Genomic DNA, 22,826 nt, shown 5'->3' on the forward strand with positions numbered 1-22,826 from the left:
GTCTTGGTTATATGAATCTACATATGTGATAAAATGCCAAAGAACTATTACTCATTTTATACCAATATCAGTTTCTTGATTTTGATATTATTATTCTACAATTATATTAGATGTAACTAATAGAAACTGGGTGAATGGTAAAGAGGGTATCTCTACATGGTACTATCTTTACAACTTCCTGTGAGTTTGTAATTATTTCAGAGTATAAAGTGAACCAACATTGTGAATACTTTAAGAGTTCATTATCAGGTTTTCTAGGCTTCCCAGACGGCACAGTGGTAAAGAATCCTCCTGTCAAGCAGGAGATGTGGGTTCTATTTCTGGGTTGGGAAGACCCCCTGAAGAAGGAAATGGCAACGAACTCCAGTACTCTTGCCTGGAAAATTTCATGGACAGAGGAGCCTGACAGGCTACAGCCCATGGGGTTGCAAAGAGTTGGACACGACTTAGTAACTAAACAACAGCAGCAGCATCAGGCTTTCTATAATACGTGTAACTAAAACCTGGAAACAACTCAAATGTTCATTAATAGATGAATGACTAAACAAATGGTTAAGTAATTGTACAATAGAACACTACTTAGCAACTAAAAAAGAATAAATCACTTATATACAAAACATGGATGAATCTCAAAAATATTAAGCTGAGGGAAAGAAGCCACACACAAAAGAGTTCACTGTGAATAGTTCCATTTATGTAACATTCTGGAATAGGCAAAACTAAAGTAATGAAGTACATATGGATCAGTAGTTGTCAGGGGTTTAAATGTAGGTAGAGTCTTTGAACAAAACGGAACAGTCTGAAGGATTTTCTGGGATGATGGGTCTACCTGTAACCAGTTTGTAGTAGTAGTTTACATGAATCTGTATATGTGTTAAAGCTCACAGAACTAATTTTTAAAGAGTCAATTTTACTGCATGTAAAAATTTAAAACAATGATAATAAAAACCATCATCTCCCATCACAGCTTTTCAAGCCCCATCTCCAATAACTGATAGATCAGAAAAAGAGTACAGCTGAATCTTGAACAATGTGGGTTTAAATGGCATGGGTCCGCTTACATGCAGATATCTTTCAATACTAAATTCAGTACTCAATATTTTTTAGTACTACACCATAGTTGGTTGCATCTCTATTTGTGGAGGAACTGGAAATGCAGAGGGAAGACTATACATGATACCTGGATCAACCCCATTATTCAAGGTCAGCTGTATTCAGCTCCTACTACTGCCACTACCTAGCTGGTACTGAGTAATTTACCTTTTAACCCTTGGTTTCTCTTTGAAAAATGAAATAATTAAATGATCTCCAAAGCTTACTTCTATTCTAAAACCTATTCCTATTTCATGCTTCTGTTAAATTTGTTTTATCTCAGAGTTAATAAGGAGCACAGAATACATCCATGCACTCAAGTGGATTCTATAATCCTACTTCAGACAGTGTGGGCTATGTTTCGATATTCTCTACTACTGGTGTTATTTCTGTGATCTTTTTATGGGCTGTTAATGTCTAACTTCAGAGAGGAAATGGCAATCCACTCCAGTATTCTTGCCTGGAGAATCCCATGGATAGAGGAGCCTGGTGGGCTACTGTTCATGGTCACAGAGAGTTGGATACGACTGAGTGACTGAGCACAATGCCTAATCTTAGTTATTAGCTTTGACTAGATGACCTTTAGATAGGACTCTCCCCTATTAGTAATAACCAGGCCTCAGACTATATGGACTATATAAGATTTGTGCTCCCTTTATCACATCAGTCCTTCTCTATAGGTTGCTTTTAAAGTCTGTGAACCAGCATTCATGCTAGCAAAATGACACCTGCTATTTTTAATTTTATAAGACATATGGTATTGCCATTACTGGAGAAGAGAAAGCAGGCCATTTTAAATGGTTTTACTCAATACAATAATGTGCTTTTTTTTGTTTACCCTGTATGGAAAATTCAGAGTTCCCAAAATCTTTTACTCCTTCTTATCTCCTGTAGAAGACCTGCAGACTAGTAAGGCTTGTATTGAAATGCTTTGTTCCCATACAAAAATGAGCAAAGCCAGCGAGAGGACTCACATAATTTTAATTCCAAATTTAGTGTTCATAGAAAACCTTGGTTGCAATCTCAAATGGCCTTTGGTTTAATTCTTTCTTTTTTGTTTGAGATGGAGTTTTATAAAAGAAATAAGACTAGAGAACAAATGATTATTTATTTCAATAATAGTTATAGCCAACAAATAATTCTTGAATACTTAGAAAAATCATCCAATTTTCTCATTTTGAGAAATAAGAAAAATAAAACTGGCACACATATATCCCAACAAGTATTCAATTAACTATACTTGCTTGACTGATACTATTTTTCTCTAATAAATCCAAATAACCAGGCAACTACAGATGAACTGATAATACAAATATAGCCCAGCAGATTCTGTAACTCTCCTTTATCACCTACATTTCTTTTTAAAAAATATGAATCAGTTCATTTACTTCTTTTAAGATACATACTAAAATATAAAATAAGTCCTGAGTTACACATAACTGTTAAACAGCAGTACATTTGGAAAAGGAAAGCTAATTAATATTTCCTTATCATTCCACTGCTATGTTAACCTTTAAGGAAGATGCAAATTTTACTTTATTGAATTTCCTCAGTGTTGAGATCACACATGTAAATACACACACACGCACACACACAAATCAATATCTCTATTTCCCTCACTGCCATCCTCAGATTTACTAAAGATGACATTGAAAAGGAGTTGAGAGTTCCTCAAATTTCCATACATCTATAAGAACTTATCTCATTTTTAGAAAGTACCCTGATACAGAAACTAAACTCCATAGAAGAAAGCAAATCTATATTAATATTGAATCAATATCGTTGCACAACAGTTTTTTACTGTTACCAAATTTCTAAACAAGGCTGAAAAAAAAAGTGTTTCAATAATGTCCTTATGGGTGTGTTAAGTCACTTCAGTCGTGTCTGATTTTTCACGACCCCATGGACTGCAGCCCGCCAGGCTCCTCTGTCCATGGGATTCTCTAGGCAAGAATACTAGAGAAGGTTGCCATGCCTCCTCCAGGGGATCTTTCTAACCAAGCGATCCAATCCATGACTCCTGTAGCTCCCCCACTACAGACAGATTCTTTACCACCAAACCACTGGGGAGCCCAATTTTCTTATAGAAGTAGTTTAAGAAATTAAAAAGCTTAATGGAGTAAACCCATGTCTTCTCAACCATTCCTGTACTGAGAGAATGTTTTAAAATGAATGAGGCACCAGACTGGAAGCCTGGCTCCTTAACCCTAGTGCCAAACACAGGAAACTGACAAATCACAGGAAAAAAAAGTCCAATCACTTAAAAAAAATTCTAAGCCCTCAGCTAAACATAACTTTATTATGACCACTAAATCATAGCTGGCCAATGAGAAGTTAATTGTAGTCCTTAAAACTTACTGTAGTCTGGGTAAGCAAGACAGAGTCATATTATAGGTACAATTCAATAAAAAACTTTTTATGTCAGATGATTAAAGTTTCTAGGAGACTAGTTCTAGAGATATCTCAAAACCAAAACTAAATATCACCTACTCTGAAGTGGTCTTTTCATTTTTTTTCCTTTAAAGAACCTTAAAAGCAATGGTTGAAAAATACCCTTGCACATGTTTTGAGGTTAGATACAAAACTGAGAATTTAAGTTTTCCTCAAATGCCATTTCCCTGAATACCATGGATCTGATGGTATTAGAATGGGAGTTAGCTAAAAGGTGGAGCTCTGTAGGAAAGGGCATGTGGGAGAAACGTCAGCTCGCAGGACAAGAGAATCTTTAAAATTAAAGACTCCTAATCTTTAAAATTAAAGACTCCTAAGGAAAAAAGCTTTCAAGAAGAAATCTTATTTAATGTTGCTTTAAATTTTGTTGTACATCTATTACATCCTTTATTGTTTTCTTCATTTGATAAAAGATATGGAAGATTCTCCTTCCATTTATTAGTTCTAGAAAATACAGTTTATTAAAAACTTTAACATAGAATAAAAAAAGAGATTTTATTAACGACCAAATTTTCATATCCACAGAGTAAGCACCATCACACCATGTAATCTAGAAAATTACCTCCTTTTAAAGGAAGGACAATTGGGGAAACAGAACTGTAAAAGAATAATGACTAACATCCATAAACTAGTTTTAATACAATTTTTTTCCAGTTAAAAAATATATATTATGTAAAAAAAAAAAAAATATATATATATATATATATATATTGTTTACAGAAAGCTACCAAAGTAAAGGAATCTACTGATCTGTACAGCAAGATCACTGGCATGGGGACAGTTAATGCTCCCAAAACTACTAAGTGGAAATAGGAAAGAAAATTGAGCTCACATCACTAAAGGCAGTGAAATAATGAAATAATTTTCAGTAAAATTTAGCTTCCCACACATATTTATTAGCTCATTTGCCTTATATCCTTTTGACTTAACTGTCTTAAGTTTTCCTTAGGTAATTTATAGCTTATTTTTTACATTTAAAGTCACTCAGTCGTGTCTGACTCTTTGCGACCCCATGGACTACAGTCCATGGAATTCTCCAGGCCAGAGTACCGGAGTGGATAGCCTATCCCTTCTCCAAGGGATCCTCCCAACCCAGGAATTGAATCTGGGTCTCCCACATTGCAGGAGGATTCTTTACCAACTGACCTACCAAGGAAGCCAAAAGTCTGACACCTGCAGTTTATTTCCTCCTGCCTCTTAAGAGAGAGATAAAAAAATGTCTGACACCTGCAGCCTATTTCCTCCATTCGGAGACCCCTAGCCTTCCTACCTGTTACCCTCTCGTTCTGCCCTTTTCTTTTAGGAGAATTAAGTATTTGATTATAAAGTACAGTTTCTCTATGAATTACTTCATTGTGGATAAAGCAATTCAAGTAGTACACTACTGTTAAACACAAAAGTATTAAAAGTCCATTACACCCACTCCTCATCCAGGAAAAAAAGAAAACAAAGATTAAATCTATGCAGATCTGAGTTTTTGCCATTCCCTTCTCCCTTTGTTCCTGCTATTTATACTGCTTGTCACTACATTTATACTAGGAAACGCTTGTTTTTCCTGCTTGGATTTATTTCATAAACCACTAAATTCTCACTTTTTCCTGCAGTAAGACTTCATTACAAAGATATAATTAATCCCACTACAGCAAGAAAAAAAAGAAAACTCTAGGTTTAGTCAATCATTTAGTTTAGGGTCAGCTATGTGACCCTAGACCAATTCAATTGCTCTTTTGTACAATAAAGATACAAGATTACGGTGAAGCTTGTATGAGATTAAGGTAGGTGAAAGAGTTTTGGATGTTTAAAGTGTCATACAAACATAAGGGTCTCAGTTTCTGTATCTATCATATGGGAGGATTCAGTCTGATGATCTCTAAAGATGTCTCATCTCTAAAAGTGCATTGATATTTACATATGAAGCACATTAAAAAATCTATTTACTCTTGCAATAATTTCATAGTTGTAAGAGACTTAGGGAACAATTAACTCAACCCTCTCATCTCACAAAACGAGTCCAAAAGTAGACTAAGAGACTGGTAGATAACACAAGTCAGTAGGAAATTTGGGAGCAGGAAGGACACAGATCAGAGACTCTTACCTCAAAATCCCTTCTATCATGTGATGCCATTTACTGTTTTGTGAATTTGAACTGTCTTTACTACAGTTTAGACAATTACCTTTACAAACTGGAATGGAAAGCTTATTAAGAAAATGTAAATATTACTTTGGTGAAGAAGACTTAAATGTTAACAGTCCAATTAAGAATGTTTACAAATGACACTTTTTTTTTTTGCCAGGAGAAATATCAATAACCTCAGATATGCAGATGACACCACTCTTATGGGAACGAAGATCATGGCATCTGTTCCCATCATTTCACGGCAAAGAGATGGGGAAACAATGAAAACAGTGAGAGACTTTATTTTCTTGGGCTCCAAAATCACTGCAAATGGTGAGTGTAGCCATGAAATTAAAAGACACTTGCTCCTTGGAAGAAAAGCTATGACCAACCTAGACAACGTGTTAAAAAGCAGAGACATTACTTTGCTGACAAAGGTCTGTACAGTCAAAGCTATAGTTTTGGCAGTAGTCATGTATGGATGTGAGAGCTAGACAATAAAGAAAGTTGAGCATTGAAGAATTGATGCTTTTAAATAGTGGTGTTGGAGAAGACTCTTGAGAGTCCTTGGACTTCCAAGGAGATACAACCAGTCCATCCTAAAGGAAATCAGTCATGAATATTCATTGGAAGGACTGATGCTGAAGCTGAAGCTCCAATACTTTGGCCACCTGATGAAAAGGGCTGACTCATTAGAAAAGACCCTGATGCTGGGCAAGATTAAAGGCAGGAGAAGGGGATGAGAGAGGATGAGATGGTTGGATGGCATCACCGACTCGATGGACATGAGTTTGAGCAAGCTCCAGAAACTGGTGATGGACAGGGAAACCTGGTGTGCTGCAGTCCATGGGGTGCAAAGAATCCGACATGACTGAGTGAGTGAACAGAAATGAACTGAGAAATGACACAAATCACAAAAGGAGCTTAGATCAAACTCTCCAGCTATTCACTTGATTTGTGTGACATTCAATTTTAAGTCAATAGGTATGATGTAAATCCTATCTAACCTTTCACAATGAAGAGTTTCAAATCTGCTTTTGTTTCTTACTAGCTACGTGATTCAGGGCAATTCAGGTCCGCGCGACGGACCATGCAGCAGAAGCGCGCCGGCTGCGACTGACCTCACAGAAGCGTGGCCGAGAGGAGCTACCCCACGTCCGAGGTCAGGGGTGGTGGCCAAGAGGAGCAGGCCGAGAGGAGAGGAGAGGAGCTACCCCACATCCGAGGCCAGAGGCAGCGGCTGGGAGGAGCTACCCCACGTCAGAGGCTAGGAGTGGCGGCGGGGAGGAGCAACCCCATGTCAGAGGTCAGGAGGGGCAGTTGTGAGGAGATAACCCACGTCCAAGGTAAGAGAAATCCAAGTCAGATGGTAGGTGTTGCCAGAGGCATCAGAGGGCAGGCACACAAACCATAATCACAGAAAACTAGTCAATCTAATCACACAGACCACAGCCTTGTCTAACTCAGTGAAACTAAGCCATGCCATGTGGGGCCACCCAAGATGGGTGGGTCATGGTGGAGAGGTCTGACAGAATGTGGTCCACTGGAGAAGGGAATGGCAAACCACCTCAGTATTCTTGCCTTGAGAACCCCATGAACAGTATGAAAAGGCAAAATGATAGGATACTGAAAGGGGAACTGCCCAGATTGGTAGGTGCCCAATATGCTACTGGAGATCAGTAGAGAAATAACTCCAGAAAGAATGAAGGGATGGAACCAAAGCAAAAACAATACCCAGGAGTGGATGTGACTGGTGATAGAAGCAAGGTCCGATGCTGTAAGAGCAATATTGCATAGGAACCTGGAATGTTAGGTCCATCAATCAAGGCAAATTGAAAGTAGTCAAACAGGAGATGGCAAGAGTGAACATTGACAGCAAACTAAAATGGACTGGAATGGGTGAATTTAACTCAGATGACCATTATATCTACTATTGTGGGCAGGAATCTCTTAGAAGAAATGGAGTAGCCATCATGGTCAACAGAAGAGTCCAAAATGCAGTACTTGGATGCAATCTCAAAAACGACAGAATGATCTCTGTTCGTCGGCAAGGCAAACCATTCATTAACACAGTAATCCAAGGCTATGCCCCAACCAATAACGCTGAAGAAGCTGAAGTTAAATGGTTCTATGAAGGCCTACAAAACCTTTTAGAACTAACACCCCAAAAAGATGTCCTTTTCATTATAGGGGACTGGAATGCAAAAGTAGGAAGTCAAGAAACACCTGGGGTAACAGGCAAATTTGGCCTTGGAATACGGAATGAAGCAGAGCAAAGCCTAATACAGCTTTGCCAAGAAAACGCACTGGTCATAGCAAACACCCTCTTCCAACAACACAAGAGAAGACTCTACACATAGACATCACCAGATGGTCAACACCGAAATCAGATTGATTATATTCTTTGCAGCCAAAGATGGAGAAGCTCTATACAGTCAGCAAAAACAAGATTAGGAGTTTGTTTTTCATCAGAGCTGACTGTGGCTCAGATCATAAACTGCTAATTGCCAAATTCAGACTTAAATTGAAGAAAGTAGGGAAAACCACTAGACCATTCAGGTATGACCTAAATCAAATTCCTTATGATTATACAGTGGAAGTGAGAAATAGATTTAAGGGACTAGATCTGATAGATAGAGTGCCTGATGAACTATGGAATGAGGTTCCTGACATTGTACAGGAGACAGAGAGCAAGACCATCCCCAAGAAAAAGAAATGCAAAAAAGCAAAATGGCTCTCTGGGGAGGCCTTACAAATAGCTGTGAAAAGAAGAGAAGTGAAAACCAAAGGAGAAAAGGAAAGATACAAGCATCTGAATGCAGAGTTCCAAAGAATAGCAAGGAGGAATAAGAAAGCCTTCTTCAGTGATCAATGCAAAGAAATAGAGGAAAACAACAGAATGGGAAAGACTAGAGATCTCTTCAAGAAACTTAGAGACACCAAGGGAACATTTCATGCAAAGATGGGCTCAATAAAAGACAGAAATGGTATGGACCTAACAGAAGCCGAAGATATTAAGAAGAGGTGGCAAGAATACACAGAAGAACTGTACAAAAAAGTCCTTCACGATCAAGATAATCACGATGGTGTGATCACTCACCTGGAGCCAGACATCCTGGAATGTGAAGTCAAGTGGGTCTTAAAAAGCATCACTACGAACAAAGCTAGTGGAGGTGATGGAATTCCAGTGGAGCTATTTCAAATCCTGGAAGATGATGGTGTGAAAGTGCTGCACTCAATATGCCAGCAAATTTGGAAAACTCAGCAGTGGCCACAGGACTGGAAAAGGTCAGTTTTCATTCCAATCCCAAAGAAAGGCAATGCCAAAGAATGCTCAAACTACCACACAGTTGCACTCATCTCACATGCTAGTAAAGTAATGCTCAAAATTCTCCAAGCCAGGCTTCAGCAATACGTGAACCGTGAACTTCCTGATGTTCAAGCTGGTTTTAGAAAAGGCAGAGGAACCAGAGATCAAATTGCCAACATCTGCTGGATCAAGAGAGTTCCAGAAAAACATCTATTTCTGCTTTATTGACTATGCCAAAGCCTTTGACTGTGTGCATCACAATAAACTGTGGAAAATTCTGAAAGAGATGGGAATACCAGACCACCTGACCTGCCTCTTGAGAAACCTGTATGCAGGTCAGGAAGCAACAGTTAGAACTGGACATGGAACAATAGACTGGTTCCAAATAGGAAAAGGAGTACATCAAGGCTGTATATTGTCACCGCGCTTATTTAACTTCTATGCAGAGTACCTCAAGAGAAACGTTGGGTTGGAAGAAGCACAAGCTGGAATCAAAATTGCCAGGAGATATGCAGATGACACCACCCTTATGGCAGAAAGTAAAGAGGAACTAAAAAGCCTCTTGATGAAAGTGAAAGAGGAGAGTGAAAAAGTTGGCTTAAAGCTCAACATTCAGAAAAGAAAGATCATGGCATTTGGTTCCATCACTTCATGGGAAATAGATGGGGAAACAGTGGAAACAGTGTCAGACTTTATATTTTTGGGCTCCAAAATCACTGCAGATAGTGATTGCAGCCATGAAATTAAAAGACACTTACTCCTTGAAAGGGAAGTTATGCCCAACCTAGATAGCATATTAAAAAGCAGAGACATTACCTTGCCAACAAAAGTCTGTCTAGTCAAGGCTATGGTTTTTCCAGTGGTCATGTATGGATGTGGGAGTTGGACTGTGAAGAAAGCTGAGTGCCGAAGAACTGATGCTTTTGAAGTGTGGTGTTGGAGAAGACTCTTGAGAGTACCTTGGACTGCAGGGAGATCCAACCAGTCCATTCTAAAGGAGATCAGTTCTGGGTGTTCTTTGGAAGGACTGATGCTGAAGCTGAATCTCCAATACTTTGGCCATCTTATGCGAAGAGTTGACTCATTTGAAAAGACTCTGATGCTGGGAGGGATTGGGGGCAGGAGGAGAAGGGATGACAGAGGATGAGATGGCTGGATGACATCACTGACTCGATGGACATGAGTTTGGGTGGACTCCAGGAGCTGGTGATGGACAGGGAGGCCTGGCGTGCTGCAATTCATGGGGCCGCAAAGAGTTGGACACGAGTGAGCAACTGAACTGAACTGAACTGAAATGATCTACCTCATGTTAAGACCCTATATCAGTACCTGGCACATACTAAGTGCTGTACAAATATTATTTTCCTTCTCTAATTTCCTAAACTCTAGGGGAATAGAGAATGTTTCCTCTCCTTTTACTTTATCAGAAATGTTTATAAAATTAAATATATGGGGTCCTGGTCCCTCCACTTCAGTTACAAGAAGTTGTGCTGCTGCTGCTGCTGCTGCTAAGTTGCTTCAGTCGTGTCTGACTCTGTGCGACCCCACAGATGGCAGCCAACCAGGCTCCCCATCCCTGGGATTCTCTAGCCATGAATACTGGAGTGGGTTGCCATTTCCTTCTCCAGTGAATGAAAGTGAAAAGTGAAAGTGAGGAGCAGTGTGACAAAAATGGAAGGCAAATGGGGTTTGGAGTCAACAAATCTGAATTTGAATTCTGGTCTGACTACCTACTAGCTTTTTACCTTGAGCAATTTACCAGACCTCTCAAGCTTCTTATCTGGAAATGTAACTTTTATCTAGCTTTTTATCATTCTGTTGTTCATATTCACAGATATGACAAATCCCTAGAAAGGGGCATGTGTTATTAATCTCTGTCTCTTCCACACTAAGGCAAAGTTTACAGTTATAAGATCTGCTGCTAGAATAAAGCAAGAGACTGAAAAGAAAGAGAGACCCAAGATTAGAATAAACGTGTTACATTAAGAAAAGAAAAAGTACAAACCCAGTTTAACTGGCACCAACTCTAGGTATTATGTCATTGCTTCCTTTTCTTTCCTAGGAATGGGCCTCAAGTATTCTTTTCCTACAGGATGATGCAACATGGGAAATGTGTGTTAGTGAAGGTCGTTTGACTCATACTTTAAAACTGAGCATTTTAAAATTTACTATAAGCATTTAAAATTTACCACAACACTCATTCTATTTAATGGACTTTTTTTTAATAGATAAAATATCCAAGGGGTGTTTTACTTTAGAAAATAGTATAGGTTTAAATAGCCTTAAGAAAACCCCCAAGTCTCTCACACTGTTGGCAGATTCCTTACTGTCTGAGCCACTTGGGAAGCCCTTAAAAAAGTAACCTTACCTCAAACATTACTTTCAATGAGTAACAATACTTTGTTAAACAGGGCTTAACTAGTCAGGATAGGACTGCACAAAGCAGTATGCACAGATGTTTTTAGAGCTATATGTCTTAATCTTTTGAGTGAAGGGTGAGTGGTGAGGTATTATACACAACTATGAGAATCTGATGAAAGCTATGAATTGCATGCCCAGAAAAAGGCACACACATGCATCATATTTTACATATAATTTTAGTTGAGTCATGAAACCCAGTAATTATCCTGTAGATCTCTAAAATCTGTTAGTAGATGTTAAGCAACGCCTGTTTTTGAATTTTTCAAAATAATGGACTTAAAGGATTTTACAACATTAAGCAATTTAGCAGTCATCTAGTGCAAACTGCTAATACTAATAAAGAAATAGTGCCCCAGAAAGATAAAAAGAATTAGGTAAAGCCGTATTGCACTCAGGAACAAAGACATGTCCAACTACCGTACTAATCTACATAAGACTGACAAGGCAGAATTTAGTATAAATCAGTGCCTTTGGGTCAGAATAATTATCACAATGGAACCAGAACAGGAGACTTTCAAATTATCTTTTGGCCTAAACACATAATAGATCATTGATGGTTAAGAAAATGAAATCTGGAGTTACATGACACGTGAAAAAGTTGACAAAGGCACTAAATCTTTCTTATTCTCAAGTTCTTCAAAACAAATTGGAAAAATAATAAAACCTACCCTTGTAGGATTATTTGAAGGATAAAATCCGATGACGTGTATTAAATATTTAACACAGTGCCTAGGTATATCTCCTGGAGGAGGAAATGACAACCTACTTCAGTATTCTTGCCTGAAAAATCCCACGGACAGAGGAGCCTGGCATTATAGTTGGGCTACAGTCCATGGGGTCGTAAAGAGCTGGATATGACTGAGCACAGCAGCAGAAGCAAGGTACACAGTAGGTGCTCATGAAACGATATGAATTTTAAAATATTTCTTGTCATGTCATGGAATTGGGTAAAAGATAAAATCTCAAAGTAAATGAGGTGCTTTCCAGCTAAATAAAATAACTAGCAAACATTTACAAAGTATCTATATTATTCAAGGTTTTCCCGAGGATACAAAAGGATAAAGCTGTCCTCCTGTGTTCTCTTTTCAAGCAAAGACACTGAGCTTTTTCCTGCTCAGTTTCTGCCTTGGGTTCCTCTTTCCCTTTTCCCTTTCTTATTTAGCTGCTCAGTCTTTCTGACTCTTTGTGACCCTTTGGATTGTAGCCTGCCAGGCTCCTCTGTCCGTGGGATTTTCCAGGCAAAAATACTGAAGTAGGTTGCCAGTTTCTTCTCCATTCCTTTCCCCTTAGGGCTCAGCTTTCTGCCTACTTCACATCTACCCACATTCTCTGTGCTCCAACCAGGACAGAAAGGATCCCCACATGAATATCTCTAATCCTAACCTTTCATCTGAGCATCAGATGCCTACATTCTGCTTTCTATATGCTTCCACTTGAAAGTACTATAGGTACAATACATCAAAAACTTTTCCTAACATCTATTCCTTCTTTAAATTCCCTGCTATGGTTATTAACAGCACCACAGCCACTTAGACACTCAAATCAAAGTCTGACAGTAATCTCACATCTCACCAATTACTTTAAATGTCTGATTCATTTCTACTCTAAACACTTTTCATGTCTATGTCCTCAACTTCACCCCTATTAATGGTATCCAAATCCAGGGCACTGTCTCTCAATATGACTGAATCAGTAATCTATCTGGTTTACTCTCCTCTCTGCATGCACTCTTACCCTACCTCAAAGTCATTTGCCATATTCCCATCAAAATGATCACTCTAAAATGAAAATCCTGCCACACCTGTCAAACTCTTCAAAAGCTACTATTCACAGGATAAGGATAAAGTCCTTAAAATGCCCACGTATGACACATAAAGCCCTCCATGACTTGGCTCAAGCCTATCTCTTCATCTTCTTTTCCTATCTCCCACTTCATCACACTACAGCCATACTGAACTACTTGTCAGACTTCATGCTGTTCTCGTAGCCAATATAAACTTATGCTCCTTCCATGAATAGGAAATTCTTACTTGTTCTTCCAGATTCAGGTCCAGGATCACCTTCTCTGGGAAGCCTCCAGAGTACATTTTCCTACCCCACTAAGCTCACACATCATCACAACAAGCACTCGGGAGATTTTTGTTAAACTGAACTGAAACTAAGCAAACTAATAACAAACAGCAAACAATTTATACATACAAAGCCAGTGAGAAGGGCAACTACTCAGTACTTCTTTAGAAAAAAGTCTTGATCTGGGGATACGAGGAGAGATTGTTCACAGATTGTTGAAGAAAAGAAATTAAAGTATTTGAGTGAGTAAAACAGAGATGGAAATGGACACATTAAAGGAGACACATTAAGAAAAGACTGGAGGATAATAAACAGCTAATATAAACTCATGAATGCAGCCATCAATATAAAATGATTTAGAGACACAACCAATAAATCACCAAAGATTTTTAAACAGTTTTCTCTGGAACTATATGATTTAATTGCCATTTATAGATACTACCCTGTACTCCAATTAGGGAGATATTGAGAAAGATATTTTCATCTTTTAGTTAATCTCTTGCATTTTTATAAGTCTCAGAAGGTATTCCCACTTGGTTACCATGTACTGAAGAACTTTACATAAAACCCTGAAATTATAACATATCTCTATATAGCACAATAGTTCACTGAAATTGGAACAAGGTAACAGAGACTTTCTTTCAGTTAGTTCAAGGGCTAGTCAATCTCCTTAAATAATCATTAATATTGGAACACTAGGTTGCTCCAAATCAGCAGTGGAAAATGAAAATATAGAAAACTCAACATCAATTCACAGAGTCAATTCACAGAATTACACAATTCAACTGTAAATACCCTGCTTTCTGAATGCAGAATTCAAGAATATCAATCCTGAAACTTAAATACATTAGTTATAATACAGAAGAAGAACAGATGCATGAGGTAGACTCATATGAAGAATAAAAACTAAGGTTATCACCAAGAATAAGAAGGGAAAGAAATGCTGTTATTTCTGAACTGTACTTCAAGACACAAAATCTACTGCTTGCAGTAAAAACAGGTAAGACTCATCCTAATACGATAACCACGCAACAGTCAGAAGAGGATCACATTAGAAGAACAAATAGAACAAGTAAACCAGCCACCCTAAACTGAAGCATCTCGAAGTGGACTTCTGATTGGTTACTTTATATACTCGACAGTATATCTGTATTAGGTAATAACAACCCCGGGCACATCTTCTATACCAAGAGAAAAGGTGATTAGGAAACAGATTTATGTAAACAAGCACAGAAGTATTTGGGAGCTTAACATTCATTTGCATGGAGTTGTATGTTTTCTTGTCCTTGACTGTAAATGCAAATTCCCTGCTTTCAGCTTTGCAGACAATTTAAAAAGAGAGACACGAAGGTGAATGTGAATTTGCAACATAATGCTGATGTTATATCAGAAGATATAGATGATTCTCACTCTCACATCATACCTGTCATTTTAAAACACCCCTACTGATATGAACTAACATTCATGAATGAAAGGTTAAAAAATTCTTTTGGGCTATGATATTTAAGCAAATTGACAGATATGAATGCACAAACACTAGTCTTGGATTATGAAATCCCCGCACACATGACTACCACTGTAAAAACTAACTTCTCTAAGAGAATAGGGACTGGAAATGTTGCTGGTTTGCTGAAGAGAAAGCATTACTATAAAAGAAACTGGCAGCCTACCAATACGATGCTGACAAACATGTCATGCCCAAGCGTGCTGCAGATGATTGTTTAGACTCTGTCAGTGTCACCTACGTTTCTGCACTATTCCATCTTATGAAAGACCTACTGGCTGAGGCAATATGGAATCATCCATCTGCAAAAGCAAACTGTTTTTCTCTGAAACGGATTTATTTTTTTAACAGGAAAAGAAAGAGATATATTTCTTGGGATCATAATCTCAAGCACAAATTGGGACTAATAACTGTACACATGCAAGGATTATTCATAAAAGAGTAGCAGATTTACACACACACACACACACACACACACACACACACAGAGTGGATTCTTGCAATGTGCGGTAGTTATGTTCTATAAAGTTTTTGCCAACACTGAACTGGTGAATGCTATACTTTCATCCCTTCTAGGAAATGGAAAACAGGGTTAAGTTTCTACAAGCCTCTGCTTACAACATTTTATCAACCTATCAATATGTAATTTCTTTTAATGTGTACTTGTTTAGAGATACTTTATTTAATATATACTGTTGATTCATTAAAATCGAGCTCATGGCCAAGAGGATAGCTCCTGACTGAACAAAGCTTATCTAACACACGTATTTTCACCATCAGTAAACATCACAACTTTCTTGTGCTCAGGCACACTACACAGTACTTCTGCACAGAACCCAGAGGCCAAGTTAATCAGTGAAATCACCCACCAAGAAAGCATTAAAAATGTGAAAAACATGGCACGAAGGAGATGGCAAAAAAGACACTTCTTTATAATATGAGAGTTGAAACAAGAGGGCAAGATGTCAACCTCAGCTGAGAATGTAAACCTCAGGCATTTCAATTTTTTTGTCACTCTGCCTATGTCTGCAAATGGTTGTGAAGGCAGCACAGATATTGATTTGGGAGTTTAAACAAATTTTAGCAAGTAGATGGATTTGCAAATATGCAATCCATTAATAATGAGGATCAAATGTGGATATATATCCACATATATGTGTATGTAAACATACACACATATGACAAATGCAATATGTGGCAGAAAAGACAAGTTATGGGACTCTCTGGTTTGAAACTGTCCTAAGGTTCAGGCCTATATTTCCTTTGGGCCCCCTGGATACCTCCACCTGAACGTTCTATCAGCACTTCAGACTTCAAAAACCAAGCTCATCTTCTGCACTTTGCTTAATCCTGTCTTCTGCTATATTATTTCTCCAATAATGGCACCATCTTATCTCCTCAAGTCATGATGACTTTGACTCTCTTTTCCACGTCCTATCCAGGGAAAAAATCATGTTAATTCTTCCTCTGAAATACCTTATAAAGTTATCTCCCCTGCCCAAATCCACTACAATTATCACTAAATGCCTTTCTATCATTTGTTGTGTTTAGCTGCTCAGTTGTGTCCGACTCTGTGTGACCCCATGGACTGTAGCCTGCCAGGCTCCTCTGTCCGTGGGATTCTCCAAGGCAGAATACTGGAGTGGGTTCCCATACCTTCCTCCAGGGAGTCTTCCCAACCTAGAGATCGAACCCAGGTCTTCCTCATTGTAGATGGATTCTTTACCATCTGAGTCACCAGGGAAGCCCTTTCTATCATTTGGACCATCGGTAAAGTTTACTGTCTCCTCTATTTTCTACCCCAGAATCACAGGTGATATTACCGTCAGTGTTATTCTTCCAAACCTAATTACGCTCTTCATTTCCTGGTACCTGTAAGATGACCCTGAGAATTCTTGGTATGGTATGTACGTTGTTTTATGACTTGGCATCAAATCATCTTTTTAAACTCACGTACTGACACTCTTCTCTAATAAACTCTATATTCTAGCCACACCAATTTATTTCCCATTATTTGACTGTATCATAAAGGCCCTTTATAAATGCTTTAAATTTTACTAGCAATCTCTTTCTTCCATTTTCTACTTGCCCTTAAGTTTTCTGCTGATGTTACTTCCTACGCCCTTAAGTTTTCTGCTGATGTTACTTCCTATGTGAAGTCTCTCCTGATAAGCCTCTCCCTCCACCTCAGGCCAAGTTAGTCAGTCTTGTCTGTGCTTCCACAGTATTTTCACATACTTTTGTTACAGAATTCCTTAAGTTCTAATTATTAACAGAGAAAGTGTGAGAATTTACAAGGTTAGTCAAATATTGACAACTATTACAGCTGGGTGGTGATGGGAATTCATTGTATCACTGTGTACTGTAGTGTACATGTTAAACATCCATTAAAGGAAAGTTAGAAAAAAATTAAAAGCCACTTGCTCCTTGGATGGAAAGCTACGACAAACCTAGATAGCATATTAAAAACCAGAGACATCACTGCTGACAAAGGTCCATATGTTCAAAGTTATGGTTTTCCCAGTAGTCATGTAAAGATGTGAGAGTTGGATAAAGAAGGCTGAGTGCCAAAGAATTGATGCTTTCAAACTGTGGGGCTAGAGAAGATTCTTGAGAGTCCCTTGCTCTGCAAAGAGATCAAACCAGTCAATGCTAAAGGAAATCAATGCTGAATATTCATTGGAAGGATGATTCTGAAGCTGAAGCTCCAATCTTTTGGCCACCTGATGTGAAGAGCTGACTCAATGGAAAAGACCCTGATGCTGGGAAAGATAGAAGGCAAAGGAGAAGGGGCAGCAGGGGATGAGATGGTTAGATGGCATCACCAACTCAATGGGCATGAACCTGAGCAAACTGCAGGAGATAGTGAAGGAAAGAGGAGGCTGGCATGCCACCATCCATGGGATTGCAAAGAGTTGGACATGACTTAGGGACTGAACAACAATTGAAAACCTGACTTACGTGTGACTTAAACAAATAGGGCATTGATTTTTCCCCCCATGCAAGAAGTCTAGAGATAGGTAGTCAAGGGTTGGTACAGAGGCTCAAGATGTTCATCGAAGACCAAGGCTCTGAGATAGCACTTCCTACACTGGAACAGGTGACTTTCACTTTGGGTTTTTTCCTGCTTCTTGATGCCAATGGCTTGTGAGTAGCATCAATCTAAGCAAGAAACGAGGAGGCTGCCATGGAAACAACTGTGTCAGAGGCAGCCTGAGTCTGTCAGGGATAGTCTGGGTTTCCTGGACTCTGTTTTTTTTTTTTTTTCTAGTAAAGGAATTCTGAGGACTGACCAGCTCTTGTAGATCTAAAGCCATGGCCTGTGGGCCAATAACATTTAGGGATGTTGGTTACACAGTTCTTTCCTCATGAGTGGGAATTTGACCCTCTTCAGAAGAAACTGTACCAAGATGGGATGATGGAGAACTATAGTAACTTGGCTTCACTGGGTCATTTCATTTCCAAACCAGACATAATTGTGTTATTGGAGCAAGGAAAAGACCCCTGAATGGTTGTGGGGGAAGAAACAAGCTGGAATACAGATTTGGATTCAAGTTATAAAATAATCAGTGACAGAAAAACATTTGTATCTGGAAAAAATGCATCTCTTTTTCTGCATCAGAGAATTCATAGTGGTGAGAAAGCCTATGAAGAACGTGGAAAGACTTTTTGTTGTGTGTGCCTTAAACCTTGCCCAACAGGGAAGAGTTCTACTGGAGCAGACAGCCAGGACTCCACGATGGCGTCAGCTGTACTACTAACGGAGAAGAAACTCCTAGATGTCAAATTAAGGGAGCTGCCAAGCTGGATACTAATGTGAGATTTTATCCCTAAAGGCATTGCTCGAATATTGCAAAGAGGTTATTACCGGTATTACAGCAAGTATTTCAACATGAAGAATGGGAGTGTCACTGGCCTTTCTATGGTGCTGGCAGCTTATGTGCTTTTCAACTGTGGCTGTTCTTACAAGGATCTTAAACAAGAGCAGCCAAGAGAGTACCACCGAAGAAGGCACACTCTGCATTCCTGACCATGATACGGGCCGAGCACCCCGAATCCTTTCATAGACTAACGGAGAATTAACACCCAATCGACCACCTGACCTGCCTCTTGAGAAACCTATATGCAGGTCAGGAAGCAACAGTTAGAACTGGACATGGAACAACAGACTGGTTCCAAACAGGAAAAGGAGTATATCAAGGCTATATATTGTCACCCTGCTTATTTAACTTCTGTGCAGAGTACATTATGAGAAACGCTGGGCTGGAAGAAGCACAAGCTGGAATCAAGATTGCCGGGAGAAATATCAATAACCTCAGATATGCAGATGACACCACCCTTATGGCAAAGTGAAGAGGAACTAAAAAGCCTCTTGATGAAAGTGAAAGAGGAGAGTGAAAAAGTTGGCTTAAAGCTCAACATTCTGAAAACGAAGATCATGGCATCTGGTCTCATCACTTCATGGGAAATAGATGGGGAAAGAGTGGAAACAGTGTCAGACTTTATTTCTGGGGGCTCCAAAATCACTGCAGATGGTGACTGCAGCCATGAAATTAAAAGACGCTTATTCCTTGGACGAAAAGTTATGACCAACCTAGACGGCATATTCAAAAGCAGAGACATTACTTTGCCAACAAAGGTCCATCTAGTCAAGGCTATGGTTTTTCCAGTGGTCATGTATGGATGTGAGAGTTGGACTGTGAAGAAAGCTGAAAAAAAAAAAGAAAAGAAAGCTGAGTGCTGAAGAATTGATGCTTTTGAACTGTGGTGTTGGAGAAGACTCTTGAGAGTCCCTTGGACTGCAAGGAGATCCAACCAGTCCATTCTGAAGGAGATCAGCCCTGGGATTTCTTTGGAAGGATGATGCTAAAGCTGAAACTCCAATACTTTGGCCACCTCATGGGAAGAGTCGACTCATTGGAAAAGACTCTGATGCTGAGAGGGATTGGAGGCAGGAGGAGAAGGGGACGACCGAGGATGAGATGGCTGGATGGCATCACTGACTCGATGGATGTGAGTCTGAGTGAACTCCGGGAGTTGGTGATGGACAGGGAGGCCTGGCGTGCTGCGATTCATGAGGCCGCAGAGTCAGACACGACTGAGCGGCTGAACTGAACTGAAAAGATAACCGGTTAAAAAAAAATCTCTTAGCAACTTTCAAATTGAGTAATATTAACTATAATCACCATTCTGTATATTACATCCCCATGAGTTATTTATTTTATAATTGGAAATTTGTAGCTTTTGATTTCCTTTACACATTTTACCCACTGCTTCTGGCTACCATCAATCTCCTCTCTGTACCTATGGCTTTGGTTTCATGTTTTTGTTTTTGACTGTTTTTTTTCAGATTTCATATGTAAGCGAGATCATACAGTATTGGTATTTGTCTTTGTCTGACTTCACTTAGTATAATGCCCTGAAGATCCAGTCATATTGTTACAAATGACAGGACTGCCTTCTTTCCATTATTGAATAATATTTAATTGTATACACGTCACTTTTAAGAAAAATCTCCCCTCTCGTCTCCATTACAACAGTCTTGGCTGTTGTAAGTGATGCTGCATTGAACACTGGGATGCAGACATACTTTCAAAATAGTGATTTTGTTTCCTTTGGATAAACACCAAGAAGTGGAACTGCTAGGTTATATGATAGTTTTAGTTTTAATTTTTTGAGGAATCGCCATACTGTTTTCCATAATAACTACCTAATTGAAATTTCCTCCAGCAGTGCATAATGGATGCCTTTTCTCCATGTTCTTGCCAACACTTGCTATTTCTTGGTTTTTGGTAATGGCTAACAGGTGTGGGTGATATTTTACTATGGTTTTGGTTTGCATTTCCCTGATGATTAGTGATGTTGAGCACCTTTTCCTGTACTTGGACATTCAAATATCTTCTTTGGAAAAATGTCTAATCAGATCTTCTCTCCATTTTCTGATTGTTTGTTTGCTTTTCTATTAAGTTGTATAATGGTTTTAAAAATATATATTGTGGATTATAAACTAACTATACCCCAATATAAAATAAAAATTAAAAAAAAAGACCAAGGCTCTTTCCTTTTGCTCCATTAATTGTGTTGATTTGTTGCTTCAAAGTTGTTTGCTGTACACGTAGGTATTCTGCATTCAAGGCAAGAAAAAGGACAGTATCAGTCACACTTTTACCTCTTTAATAGGAAAAACAAAGGCTTTTTTCAGTGGCCTCAGCATCACATTTGCCATGTGAGAATATCACGTTCTCCATGGCTGGTGGGCCATCCAACAGTGTCTTAATACCCTGGTCTCCTTGAGGGTAGAGACTATTTTTGTACTTTAGCAACCAATCCAGTACCTGGCACAGAGATAGGTTCTTTGTATCTAATGAACGAATGAGTCTAATAAAGAAAACAGTGGCAAGTATCGTAACACAAACTCGGCTTTCCTAATTTTCTTTTTTTTTGTTAAGTAATAAAATTAAAGTGTTCTAAAAATAACCAGTGCTATACCAAAAAGGGATTATTAGTATTACAGCAGCTTGACATCTATAATCATGAAATATTTTATAATTATTGCTTTCTCTATAGAGAACCAAACAGAGGATTAACAAGGAGACAAGAAGAGAACTGAATTTCTGTACAAGCAAAACATTCAGTCATGATGAACCTCAGCTTACATAAATAATAATGTTTATTTCCCAAGGCTGTTCTGAGGACAAAGTAAATATAAATAATATGAATGTATGCTAAAATATATAAAACACTATAAACATATGCATTATAAAAGTGGTTCTGTTAAGTCTTGAGAGGAAACTTACAATTCTTATGTAATATATGCAGCGTGATACATCATCCAGCACACCAATAGTATTAATTAAAAATTAAACACTATCAATATCTAGTACGGATATTGGGCATTAGTCCAAGGGTAGATGAGATTCTGGACTTGGCCCTGCTTCTTTCATGACTATAGGGAAGTAAACTAATAACTGTACTTTACATTTATACCTATTAAAGAAGGCTTTATAAAAATAAAATTGGTGTCTCAATGCAATTCTATAATACACACAAAGCAGGATATGAAAAACAAAATAAACTAGTTAACAAGAACAGATGACATCATATCCCAATGCATCAATTAATAATTACTACCAACAAATGAATAGCACTAAAGTAGGCCAAGGTCCTAAAGCGCTTCTAAGTCAAGTGAGACATAAAACAGTAGAAGCATTGAATATTAATTTTCCTCTGGCTTTAATAACCCTGATTGAGCTTATAAAGAATACCCCTTAAGGCGACCTTATAGCTCATACACGCAGGCAACATTGGTGCTGAGAACTATGTCTAATAAATTATAACCTCAATGGCCTGTATTCCAGGTTTTTATTAAGCTGTATATTTCCTCATATAAAAGAATATTACATTATAATAAGCATTGCATAAACATAACTAAGAAACAGTGGTCAGTACTGAAGAAGAGAAAAACGACAGTTCTAAGTCAATAAAGTCTCCTTGGAATATTATAGTAAGAACTGTTGCATCTTCACTTTTATTGGATTTGGAGACAACAGCTGCTTTGAAGAAAAATACAATCTTCTGACAAGTCTGTTTAATTAACTCTCACTTTTCAAACATTCAAATACCTTAAGCTTATTATTATTAAAGGCTTACCATTTCCTGATTCATTTAAGCAGAAACTATTCTCTGTGTAGGTTACCATGGAATTATTTAATACTGAAAACTGACTCACCTTAATACAAAAAAAAAAAAACCTGCATCAAGATTGTAGGCCACTGAATTCCAGCACAGCACTGCATAAAGCATCATTAGGTCATTAACAGAACTGAAAAATTCCAACAGTGGGTCAGATTTCTTACTGTACA

The 22,826-nt window shown here is 38.4% G+C and overlaps 1 protein-coding gene and 1 pseudogene across 6 annotated transcripts in view; one reads left to right on the plus strand and one right to left on the minus strand.

Annotated features, from left to right (window-relative positions):
* Positions 1-22,826, minus strand: part of PEAK1 (pseudopodium enriched atypical kinase 1) — a 323,221-nt gene that overhangs the window by 175,381 nt on the left and 125,014 nt on the right. The window lies entirely within an intron of this gene.
* Positions 18,704-18,994, plus strand: LOC138423390 (ATP synthase subunit f, mitochondrial pseudogene; annotated as a pseudogene).

The sequence above is a fragment of the Ovis canadensis genome, chromosome 18, assembly GCF_042477335.2.
Source record: "Ovis canadensis isolate MfBH-ARS-UI-01 breed Bighorn chromosome 18, ARS-UI_OviCan_v2, whole genome shotgun sequence".
Classification (NCBI taxonomy): domain Eukaryota; kingdom Metazoa; phylum Chordata; class Mammalia; order Artiodactyla; family Bovidae; genus Ovis; species Ovis canadensis.